Consider the following 13,346-nt stretch of genomic DNA (forward strand, 5'->3'; position numbering starts at 1 on the left):
AGAAGAAATGGGAGCATAAAAACAAGTTGATTCCAAAATCGCTGTTTAAAACGTGTAACACATGTCTACATTGTGTCCTGTGTGAGGTGGCTGTGAAGAGCGTTCTCGAGGGAACCTGGGAGAAGACTGGACTTCTGCTTGTTTAACACTAAAGGTGAATGTAGCCACTTTATTAATCCCGAAGGAAATTATGGGTTACAGTAGGCAGCATGCTGGTTGGCGCATGCACACTCACAAAGGAACCCTCAAACCAAACATACTTTACACAAACATTGGGGAGACCGGTCCGAGAGGTAGGCTGATATGGAAAATGATGAAAATGCACAACATGAGGTGAGATATACTTGGCCAATAAATGTGATTCTGAATCTGATATCACCCAAAGTATTCATTCCAAATCATTCAGTCGTCCATGCAAAGCCTTGTAATGATGACATGTAAGATGCTGGGCATGATTTGTTGAACGGTATTTAGCTTTATTTATTTATTTTTTGCCATCAATTTTCATATAATAATAAATTAAAGTAAAAAGTGTTCATCAGGTTAGTTAAACTTATGGTATGTTGACCTGGTCAGTTAAGTAGGAGAGGTGTTAATCTGTTTCAGCTGCTTTGGTGTTAAATTAACAACTGTTGCACTAATGATGAGACGAGCCCCAAAACAGGAACGGTCCTCCCGTCTCTCCTACCAAACAATCAGAAAACGACCTCATGAGTGTGGCCTGAGGGTCTGACATCCTCCAGTAGGTCCTCTGCTTTTCACAGGTGAAAGAATTCCAGATTAAACTTTTAGGTCAACATACAAGTGAAGACATTTGACCTTCCATCTGGTTTTATTTAATGCTGTCAGAGAAAATCTCATGTGCTCTTCATGCAGCTGAGTACACTCAGTGTTAAAAGCAGAATCTGTGCAGGTCTGAGATCAGCAGCTTACTGAAACACCAAACTGAGTTAATGTTTCTGCTGACATACAGTGACACAGTTACATGGATGATTAATCCTTTTGACTTTTTGTCTTTAACTTTGTCAATAAAACAGTTCTGCTCTTACATGAACTGTTTAAAAGCCTTATGTATGTATTAGGGCTGCCACGATTAGTCGACTAGTCACGATTACGTCGACTATCAAAATCGTCGACGACTGATTTAATAGTCAACGCGTCGTTTGAAGCTTTGTAAGCTCACAAAAGACGCAGGAATAAGTAGCAGGATTTAAGAGTGTAATAACGGACTGAAACAGAAGATGGCAGCACTGCATGTACAAGGATGCCAGCTGCCGTTAAACCCCGAAGAAGAAGAAGCTGTGTCCCAGAATTCATAGCGCGGCCCAGCTCAGTTTCCAACAATGGCGGCAGCTAGTTAGTTTTAATATTACTCTTATTATTCTTTCTGGGTCACAAAATAAACGTTTAACATATTTTCAGGCGAGAATGTAGCTGTGTAAACCTCAAATATCTGCTCAGTTTATCAAGACACCGCATATTTTCAAAAGCGCTCCGACGTTTTCGGAGACGTCTGTTACCCACTAGCTCCATAGCGAGCCGGGGGCAAGGCTAACTAGAGCCGTGAGAACACCGGACTCTGGGCTAATCGTTTTCAAACCCACCGCCGTCTTTTGCTACTCAGGTTAAACTTGATATATGAGTCACTTAGATAACTTACAAATGTTATTGTTTGGCTTTTTTCAGTGTTTTATTTGTTCCTGAGTAAATCTGTTTGGCTGAGATTAAAGTTATAGTTTTTACACAGCTGAATAAACATCAAGCAGACAGCTGATTATCAGAAGTGTGAGATGCTGGAGAATTTACTCCGGTGTCCTGTTATATTTTAGATAGCAAGGAGTTTATTAAACTCCACCGAGCTGTCCGATTGGCCTCCCTGCTGCTGCGGAGTCTGGGACGGTCTGCTTGCCTCCACCCCGGGGGGAAGGGTAACATCTCTTGGGTCTGGGTTCTGTTTCCCCCTCTGGGGGTGAGGGTACCTGGACCCGGGGTATAGAGTATGTTTGGGGAGTGTGATTGTGTGTACATGTCCATTTATGTCAATCCTTACGTTGGGTGAGTGCTGAGTGTTTGTATATGTGTGCATGAGGGTGGGAATGCATGTTTGTGTCTGTGTCTATGTCAGGTCGGGTCTTAGACTCCACCTCTCTGGGAACTCCCAGGCCCTCCAAGGCCTATCTCCCCTCACCACACTCCCTGCCGGTGACTGATGCCCTCAGGGGTCGGTGCATTGGTGGTTCTTGGTGTCCGGGGCTGGGTACTCAGGTATGTACCGGCTCACTCCCGGTGGCTACCTGGCGGGGCCTGGCGCCTGTTGCTCGGTCAGGCCTCCTCCGGGGTGCGGGGGGCCCTCGGGCCTCCGGCCTCTGGGCCTGCGGCTCGGTTCACTCTGGCACAGCTGCAGCCCCCTCTAGCTTCTGCTCGGTGGCTACTAGGTGACGCCTCGTCTGGGGATCCTCAGCTCTTCCCATGAGGGTGGCACGATGCCCCTCCGGTGCTCCTCTTTGGGCTCTCGCACTCTGAGGCCTATGGATGTCTGGGGCCTGGATCTCCTCCATGCCTGCTTCATGCCCTGGGAGACGGGGCTATGGCTCGCTACACCCTCTAGCAGACCATTACATGTGGAAACCATTTGAATACAAGCACACTGATCCACACAGGTGTGCACACGGGTGTTCACTGCTCGTAGACTTAAATTACACCTTTCTTGGCTGCTACTTCAAAGCACATTGTGCGCTGTCTGTCCTGCGTGCTGCACAACAACATTGAATATTTAGTATTTACTGCTGTTTACACTTAGCTAGATTAATGCGATGGTGTTGTGTTTAGTATGTTGCTTTGTTGTTTTTTTTTGCCTGTTTTCTATTCTTCTTCTCTCAACAGGTGATCCAGGAGATTTTTTTTTCCTCCCCCCTTTCTCACCGTCCCTCTCCCCTTCTGTTTTTCTTTTCCTTCCTCTTTCTCTCTCCCTTTCCTATCCCTCACTCATGTCTGTCCCATCTGTAACATCTGAAAATAAAATATAATAAACAATAAAAACAAAGGTCGATCAAATGGACCAATACGGCAATGCCACGATGATCCATTTGGCAAAGTAAATTCATTGGGTATCCTTGTTGGTCTTCAGACAACAATTCTGACGGCTAAAGAACCAAATGGGACAGGCAAAAAAAACAAAAAAAACTCCACCGAAACAATGTCATTAAATGTCATTAAAATGTAATAAACTATCATCTTGTCTTTATTTTTAGTTAGCACATACCTTACACACTTAAAGCTGTAAGCTAATGATAGTTATATAAGAGCAGATGCTGGAAACACACAGTCACAGAGAAAGAGAGCGTCGCTCTGTAACCATGGCAACCTTAGCGCTGCTGCCTGGAACAACAGAATGTAGCTATCAAACAAAACCCAAACAGTCCTGACCCGCGACAATATGAAACATGAAAGTACCGCCGTGTAATCCATTTATTTCAACAAAGTAACTGTATTCAAAACACCACCTTTTTAAATGGTAAGTGTAACGGAATACAGTTACTCATATTTTGTATTTTAAATACGTAACGGTGGTACATGTATTCCGTTACTCCCCAACACTGATAGTTACTATATACAGTAATGGACTTCTATACATTTTACATCAGATTAAAACTTTGGGTGTAAGATTCGGATCATTATTTCTGAAAAGCACTTTAAATGAGAATAAGAAAGAAATTTATGTCTTTGTGCCCCCTTTTCCCTGTTAATGCCCTATTGTACGATGGCCCTGAGAGGAACGGACTGCAACTTCAGAAAACACTTGCAAAAAGAAAAACACTTGCAGAAAGAAAAATGCTGCAAAAAGAAAACTTTCAAAAGTAAGTACTGAATATGATGTCACTTATTTATGTGCGAATGTTTACTAATGAGGAACATTAAAACATTACTGTTGGCCACATGCCGGCAAAGTTATGTGACATTAGTGATGTTTGTACTTTCAGCGTTAACTTTGTTTTAAAGCCTTTAAATATACGCCGTTAGATAGTCGACCTTAATCTTACAGAGAATGTGATGATTTTGTGGATAATTAAAGTCAGTCATATATCCACAAACACAACAAGCTGAAAGTCAGTGATGCTGCTCGGTTTGCAGTCCTGAATATCACAGCACAAGCAGGATTCACTGCACTGTTAACGTTAGCTATGTTATATTGCTGCCTCTGTTCGGTGGTGTCGAGCCAAACGGACTTTAACGTGTGTTTGAACGAGCTGACGGTTCACTCGTTAAGCTGAAAGAAAGATGCTTTAATCACAGCAGTCACACACGTGTCCACTGCACCATCTGGAACTCTTCTTGTTTACACTCGTAATAACACAAACACTAAATCCTGCTTCTCTGGTGCTGTTGTGTAGCAGTGTGTACACCTGAGACTGTCACCTGTCTGTCTGTCCTGCACTCTCTCTGTTTCTTTCTCTCTGATTGTGGAATAAAAGTATGAACATGTGTTTATAAGTTACACTTGTGTTTGAATCCTGCAGCTTATCACACATTTGATTTCCATGTGTGACAACTGCAAGTGTCCAGAGTGAGGACAGACTGAGGGACCCACTGCTGCACATCATCTGTGAGGCTTTGCAGCCCTGATGATCCACCAGGACAAACTCAGCAGTGTGTGAGGAAGAGGAGGAGGAAGAGCCAGCAGCAGCTGACAGATGGAGAGAATAGACAGACTGTTCCCTGTTTGTGAAGGACTGCTAGGAAAGTTTAACATAACTGTCTGTGCTGAATCAGTCTTATTAGGTAATGTTCAAATAATGTTATCCTCCCAGTGTTTTCAGTGTGGGAGAAAGTACTCAGAGTACTCAGGGCCTTCAAGTTACACACTATGAAAGGCAGCAACAAGTTTAATGTTCAGAAACCTAAAGTCTGTATCAGCAGCAGGATGGAGCTAAAATAAATGTTGGTTTCAGTTCTATGAAGCTTTGAGTATTTTGGATCAGTAGCTGCTGTGTTTGTTGCATCATATTGCTGTAACTGTTTATATGCTTTATATATTCTGAGCTAAGTTGATCTATAGTGTTACATCATATTCTATAAGGATGTTATGTGTTTGTAGACTTTCTGCCCAGTTTGACCCATTTAGCAGACGTCAGCCTGTTTAAGGCTCTGATATCTATTCTGTGTGACTTAAAGCAGTTATGACATGGTCTGATTTTCTCACCCAATAAAGGAATATTTCATATATCAGTCTACTCTTCATTCTATCAGAAACAGTTATCACAGCTCCTACATTTGCTTTTTACACATATATGTAAGCATTGAGCCAAATTTAGTAATGGCAACGTATTAAACAAACAATATTTGCCTCTTATATATAATACATCTGTATACACACTGTCAAAGATACTTGTCTTTGAGTGAAGATTTAAGGTGATAGAAAATATAAATAAATGCAACTTGAATCTTTACTGAAGCTCAGTATTTGACACGGAGTTCAACCTCACTGCTGTAATAACTAATAATTATTAATATAATAACTATCATATTGGCCATATTATATTTACATTACCAAAGTGAGATGACTTTAGTCTCATGAACAACATTAGCTAATTGTTATTTACTAGCTAATCTTAAATAACTGTTCAGTACAGAAATGAAGCCCAACAATCATGTTTTACTGTCCTGTGGTCTCAGCCTCAGCTACAAATCACAAAGAGCTCATGTAGAAACAAATGTACAAAATATGTTCTCCTTCATTTCTGTCAAACAAAGCTGTATGAAACGTTTCCAGCTGTTAGTATCATGGTTGCTAGGCAACCTGGGCAGCGCGACGGAGGCTAGACCGTCCCATTTCACAAGCCTACAAGCCTCGCACTTCTGGCCTTAGTGGTCTTTGAGTACGCAGCCCTTGAGGACGGTTAAGGCTGCCTACTTTAAGGCTGCAGACCCTGAATTGGGATACAACCATATATACATGTTTTGGTTCGTGCAACTAGTCCGTCGGGTTATTGTCTCCCCAGAAACATTTCCGTTGTGTCTTGTGTGCTTTTGCTTTTTGCAGCGTTTTTCTTTTTGCAGGCGTTTTTCTTTTTGCAGCGTTTTTCTTTTTGCAGGCGTTTTTCTTTTTGCAGCGTTTTTCTTTTTGCAGCGTTTTTCTTTTTGCAGGCGTTTTTCTTTTTGCAGCGTTTTTCTTTTTGCAGCGTTTTTCTTTTTGCAGGCGTTTTTCTTTTTGCAGGCGTTTTTCTTTTTGCAGCGTTTTTCTTTTTGCAGGCGTTTTTCTTTTTGCAGCGTTTTTCTTTTTGCAGGGGTTTTTCTTTTTGCAGCATTTTTCTTTTTGCAGCATTTTTCTTTTTGCAGGCGTTTTTCTTTTTGCAAGTACTTTCTGAAGTTGCAGTCCGTTTGGCCACTCAGGGCCACCGTACTATCGGCCCCCTTGGCTAAACTTTGGTAGATCCGCCCCACAGTTACCAGCCGTCAGCTATGTAGAAAAAGATCCTGGTGTAGAAAGTAATATTAAATAAATTCTAACAACAGCTTATCAAGCTTAAACGTGCTGCTGTTGTTCAGCCGCCGGTTTCCTCTTTCTGGCGCAAAGTGAGCAATAAACAAACAAGAGAGACGGACTCGCGACTAGGGGTGGGTACCGGTATCCGGTGCCATCATGGCACCGGTTCTGACATAAACGGTAGGAACCAGACCGAAAAGTAGCGCACATTTTGCTTTATTTCGGTGCTTTTTCCTGAGATGTCACGCACTTTGGATTCTAGCCAATCATTTTACCTTTGCAAGCGTAGTAGGCGGGCCCAGGTACGTACGTTCTTTTAGAGCAGAGCTACAGATTAAAAATGCCCAAGGCGAAGCGGTCAAAGTCTGTCTGTACTTCACAGCAAACGATGCAGACTCAGCACCCTGCAACAAGTGCTTTAAGGTGATACTGTGCAAAGGAGGTAACACCTCGAATCTGATGAAACACCTAGCGATGTATAGCATTTTGTTAAAAGCCGAGAAATGCGCCGTATTTGATAGCCTGCTGACTTCACACCGACTGATAGACTTCACACCGTGCACATCTACTGCAGGTGGGTTGCCTGTTATCGGACCCGGAGTTAGCAACATCCCCCAAAAACCCGAAGAGGAGAGTCCTGGCCCCTAGCCCTGCCAGTGTAGCAGAAATGATGACAGATGATGATGCAGCAGCAGCCGTTCTTCTCTGCGTGAATATCATAATATTGTTCGTGTGCAATTTACGTTGAGTAGACTAACCACGTTATTACATTAATGCATGTAAGGTGAACTAGCAAACACCGTCATAGTTACATGCGGCTGTCTTCTTGTTTGATGGCAGATACTCCCTTCACCCTGGCCAAAAAGGCTAAAATGACCAAAGAAAAAGTGGAAAACAGTTAAACATGAGAGGTTTTTGGACAAAGTTTGTGTTTTTTCCATTGACTAAGCACTGCTTCCATCCAAGAGTGATGCCATAAATCCCCTATAGCGACAGAAAAGGCTAACATTGTTATCTTTTTCCAAAAAAACAGCTAAACATGAGAGGTTTTTGGACCAATTTTGTGTTCTCCATTCTTTAAGCACCGGTTCGAGCACAGTTTAAGCACCGGCACCATTTCAAAAGTACCGGTTTGGTACTGGTATCGGATAAAACCTAAATGATACCCATCCCTACTCGCGACACAAAAGCCGATCAGCCGATCATTGATCAGTTTCACGTTTGAAGTACCAGCAGGAGAGGGAGGGAGAGAAAGGCAGTCGCTCCATATATCGGTTGTTAAGCTTAACGCTGGAATGCTTTACAAACATTCAGAGATGAACTTACACACTTGCTTTACTTCTCTCTGGGATAACTTTCTCGGAGATTCAATTCAATTCAATTTTATTTATATAGCGCCAAATCACAACAAAAGTCGCCTCAAGGCGCTTCATAGATACAGAGAAAAACCCAACAATCATATGACCCCCTATGAGCAGCACTTTGGCGACAGTGGGAAGGAAAAACTCCCTTTTAACAGGACGAAACCTCCAGCAGAACCAGGCTCAGGGAGGGGCGGGGCCATCTGCTGCGACCGGTTGGGGTGAGAGAAGGAAGACAGGATAAAGACATGCTGTGGAAGAGAGACAGAGATTAATAACAAGTATGATTCAATGCAGAGAGGTCTGTTAACACATAGTGAGTGAGAAAGGTGACTGGAAAGGAAAAACTCAATGCATCATGGGAATCCCCGGCAGCCTACATCTATTGCAGCATAACTAAGGGAGGATTCAGGGTCACCTGGTCCAGCCCTAACTATATGCTTTAGCAAAAAGGAAAGTTTGAAGCCTAATCTTGAAAGTAGAGATAGTGTCTGTCTCCTGAATCCAAACTGGAAGCTGGTTCCACAGAAGAGGGGCCTGAAAACTGAAGGCTCTGCCTCCCATTCTACATCTGGGTCCTGGTTTCGTTCTGACTGTTCCCTGCATGCCGAATCAGCCATGTGGCTTGGGCGCTCGGTTTATGAACAGGTGCTCTTCACTTGGAATGTCTAGCTCCAGCATGATGAGCCTAAGTTTTTTTCTTCATATTCGTGGTGTTGTTATGACTAGTTTGCTCTCTGTTGTGGGCTACAGGGTTAGTTGTTTGCTTGGTCCCCGTTTAACTGGGAAAAGACCCTCAACCGTATTATTCTTTCTTTCTTGTTGTTCTATTTTGTGTTTGCAGCTCATGCTCGGCTATTGTAGGCACCATTACCTTTCCCTCTCTCTCTCTTTTTGTTGCATCCTCTCTTCCTGTTTGATTTTGCCATTTATATCTGGGGAGCTGAAGTTACTTGAACATTCATTTTACATCTGTGTGTGGGGTACATGATTAGTACTTCAGTTTCTGGTACTATTAAGTTATGTTCGTGGAACGTTCAAGGTCTGCAGAAACCCACCAAAAGACTAGCTGTGCTTTCCTTTTTGGAAAAGGGTGGAGGTTTCTTTGGTGTTTCTCCATGAGACTCATTTACAGGATAAGGACAACATCAAACTTAAGAGGGGCTGGGTTGGACAGGTGTTTGCAACTTCCTATTCTTCTTTTATTAGGGGCATAGCGATCCTCGTTAGCAAAAAGCTTGCATTCCAGTGTCTCAACTGTGTCAAAAATGACCATGGTCGCTATATAATAGTTAAGGGTACACTTCTGGGAAAAGAAGTGACATTTATGAATCTGTACTGTCCACCTGGCTACTTCTTGCCTCTTCTTTTGCCACGTTTGCCGGTCTTGCATCTGCAGACATGGGCGGGGACTTTAACTGTCACATTGATCCTGTGCTGGATAAGTGGCCGTCTAGTAGTTCCCCTCCCTCGAGCCAGGCCAGAATGCTCCCTTTGTTATGCTCTGACTATAGTTTCTGTGATGTTTGGAGGCAGCGACACCCTACCGACTTAGGATTTACATTTTTCTCCCTGCCCTAATAAAAATGTTACACCAGAACTGACTATTGGTTCATCCCCGCTTCCAAAATTCCCCAGTCTCTCTCATGTGAGATTGGTAACATTATCTTATCGGACCACGCTCCCCTGTATTTATCTTATTCCCTGCCAGATGTTAGGGTTCTGTCTGGATGCTGGAGATTTTGCTCATCCCTGCTTAGAGACAAGAAGTTTATTTCACATTCTAATTCGTAGTTCAGGATCTCAATCAGCTCCCCCTCCTTAGACAACCCTTCTATCCTCTGGAAACGTGTAAAGCCTTTTCCCGGGGTCTGATCATCTGTTTTGTGGCCTTTAGGAAGCGACAAAGGAATGAGCAATATTTAGCCCTCAAAACCAAGCTGACCGAGCTGGAGAAATTTCATATTGCATCTCCTACGCCATATTTACTTGAGGACCTCGCTGCCACTCGCACAGCTCTAAATACTCTTATGATCCAGAATTCTGAGCATACTCCTAAATTTGCCAAGCAGAGGATGTACAAATTTGGCGACAAACCGGGTAGATATCTTGCCAACAGGGGCGATTTTAGCCCATTTTTGGGGGTGCTTCAGCACCCCCACAATGAATCAAAGCACCCCCAAAGATCTCTTACTTTTTTAAACAATATTTGCTGTTTGTGGGACACACTACTAAAAATATAAAAAGCATACAGTACTTAATTGAGATGGAACATTTTAACAACAAAAGTATAGATAACCCCTCCCCCCCTCCCAAAATGGTTTGTTCTCGCCTCTCCCCTACTCTGACTCTAGCGCCGTTGCTGCCAGAGCGATAGTGGCTGAGACGCAGCTGAGCGGAGGTATGAGTGCCTGGCTTAAAACAGGACCTATTAGCTGCATTTAACCCTAAGTTACTCTTTAGTTAGGTAGGAGTCAGACCATGTTTCTTTTTAGCTGAAAAACATTACATCCAGGTAACCTGCTGTGTTGAAAACGTGTTTCCCGACTATGTTTGCTGCCCTATAATCTGTCCTGCTCTGTAGTAAAATCAGCGATATTTGACCGTCCTGTTGCTCCCATTGAAATGTATACAGGCTGTTTAAAATCTAAAACAACATTGTCCGTAGCCTGCTGCTGTTACCACTGTCCTGTTTGAAATCTAATGAGAGAAGCTGGTTATTTTGTCATATGTGCCGATATTGAACCCAAGGTACTAACTAGCCAACTGACTGGATGCCCATTAACCTTATAACTCCTGTTGTTTGTGTGTGTGTGTGTGTGTGTGTGTGTGTGTGTGTGTGTGTGTGTGTGTGTGTGTGTGTGTGTGTGTGTGTGTGTGTGTGTGTGTGTTGGATATGAGGTTTTTTCAAAAAGAATGAGCCACATTCAGATAAAAGTGTAAGATCAAATGAGCAATCAATAAGGGATAATGTTGGATCAGTGTTTCAATATTTATATCTTTTATTAGATGTACATGTGGTTTGGTTATTTGCCTTTTGGTTGAAAGTACACTGAGAGAGGACTTTTTTATTAGTGATCTTAATAGTTTGTTTTTTTTTAATCTAATTGAATACAATCTATTTGTGTATGACTGTCAGTCCAAAGAGGGAGAGAGGAAAGAGGGGAACATGAGTAGAAAGTACAAGGTCAGGAAGAACCAAGTAAGAAAACAGGCAGGGAGTACTAACAGGCAAAAGAGAAACTGTTAAATTGGCAAAGAAAAAAACCCAACTAATTTTACTCACAATCTGGAAGTTGTGTCTCCCTATATTAAAGCTGCTGTACAGAATCTGCAAAACAAACTGGGTTGTCAGCCCTGGCACTGCATTACCATATTGAGCTTCAGTCAGAGGAAGTCACGGTTGCCAAAAACTTTTTGAAGCTCAAGAGTGAGGCTGGTGCCATCCCAGATATGTTAACATTGTACAATCTTCTGGATAATCAGATCTTCCCCACACTGAAAACTGTTATTCAGGTTGCCCTAACAAACCCAGTTAGCAGCTGTAGCTGTGAGAGGTCTTTTAGTGTCGAGTCAGCTCCATACCTGGCTGAGAAGGACCATGGGTCAAAGCCGACTCCAGCACCTGGCTGTGATGTCAGTTGAGAAAGATGCTTGAGAGACTTGACCACCAAAATGTGACAGACAGATTTGCCAACCTCAAGGTGAGGCGACATAGGATAAAAGAAAAGAATCTGCAGAGCCGTAGTAGTATCTGCAGTAAAGATCTTTTCATACATTGTATACATTGTACCAGAGGCCAAGGTGTCTCCATTTTTCTAATTTTTTAATAGTAATTTGTACATTTCAAGGACTCTTCTATTTTTGGAGTGTATTTTTTATGTATCTGTATTATATTATACACACACATTAAAAGTGAATCTCTGTCCAAAAAATGCAAAAAGAAAAATTTTTTACTTTTTATTCACTGTGAGCATCATTCATTATTCTCCCGCAGTAATTCAGGTTAGGATATGTATTTTTTTTATTCCAATCCACTCTTCTTTTGCAGCATTTAAATAACCTTTATCAGATTTGATGGTTTTGTTACAGACTTTTCAAAAAAGTGTTTTGCTTTTCTTTCACAAATGTGGGATTAAATTGTGTTAAAATGTACAACGAGGACCCAGGCACAGAGAGACTTGATTATATAAATAAATCATAAGATTTAAGAATCTTATGATTTAATAAAGAAATTTGCAGACTTGCACAGAGATGGTAAAATTATGAGGACTGATAATGGAGATGAAGACAACAGACGACGAGGACAGGGAGGAACAAGGGTTTAAATGCACCAAGGAGACAGTCAGAGGGAACTCAGGACAACTGGAGACATTTAAGGATGCAGGGACTGACAGAGACAGGGAAGAAGTCTCATCGTGACAAGTAAAGTTGATCTTGCCTGGATGGGCAGCTCTCTGGGTGCTCCGCACCCTCAAAGCTCTGATTCTAGAATCGCCCCTGCTTGCCAACCTTGTAAAAAGAAGGGCCGATTCTCTTGCCATTACAAGAGAAGAAGCCCTGTTTGCCTTGAACGCCATGCCATCAGGTAAAGCTCCAGGATGGATTTAGCTGTGAGTTTTACAGTTTCAGACAGTCCTTCTGGATCCACTTTTTAAATGGCATCCTGCCCCAGTCCCTCAAGGAGGCCAATATTTCTGTTATTCTTAAAAAAGGTAAACCCCCTGATAAATGTACTTCATATACGCCCATTACCTTGCTGAATTCAGACTTGAAGTTACTCTCTAAGATATTAGCCCTACGACTCGAGAAGGTACTCCCCTATATAATTAATGAGGACCAAACAGTTTTTGTTAAAGGCGTAACTCCTCTGATAACATGAGGAGACTTCTTAATGTTATTCATCTTTCTGATGAGCCATTCCTTGTACTCTCTCTTGATGCAGAAAAAGCATTTGATCACGTTGAATGGTCGTATCTATTTTTTGCCTTAGAGGAATTTGGATTGGGTGAAATTGTTGTAAATTGGGTGAAAGTTCTCTATAACTCCCCGGTCGCAGCAGTTATAACTAACGGGATGCGCTCCAGCAATTTTGCTCTCCACCGTGGAAATAGGCAGGGCGATCCTCTTAGTCCTCTACTCTTTAATAGAACCGCTGAACCAGACCATAAGACAGGATGTTTTAATTTCTGGTATTTGTGTTAAAGAGAAGATACATAAAATCTCTTTATATGCAGATGATGTGTTGGTGCTCTTATCCCGACCTGAAACCTCCCTCCCCCGTAATTTCATCTTTCGGTGCATTTTCAGGCTATAAGATTAACTTTGCCAAGTCAGAGGCCATGCCCTTGGGTTCATTGTTGACAGTTCCGGTTACAACTGTTCCCTTTCCATTTCGTGGTCTCCTACTGGGTTTACTTATTTATATAAGGGTTTCTCCCTCTTATCAGCTGTTCAAGCTCAACTTTGTCCCTCTTTTCGATTCAATTAAGGCTGATCTG

Source organism: Maylandia zebra, linkage group LG19 (genome assembly GCF_041146795.1).
Source record: "Maylandia zebra isolate NMK-2024a linkage group LG19, Mzebra_GT3a, whole genome shotgun sequence".
Lineage (NCBI taxonomy): Eukaryota > Metazoa > Chordata > Actinopteri > Cichliformes > Cichlidae > Maylandia > Maylandia zebra.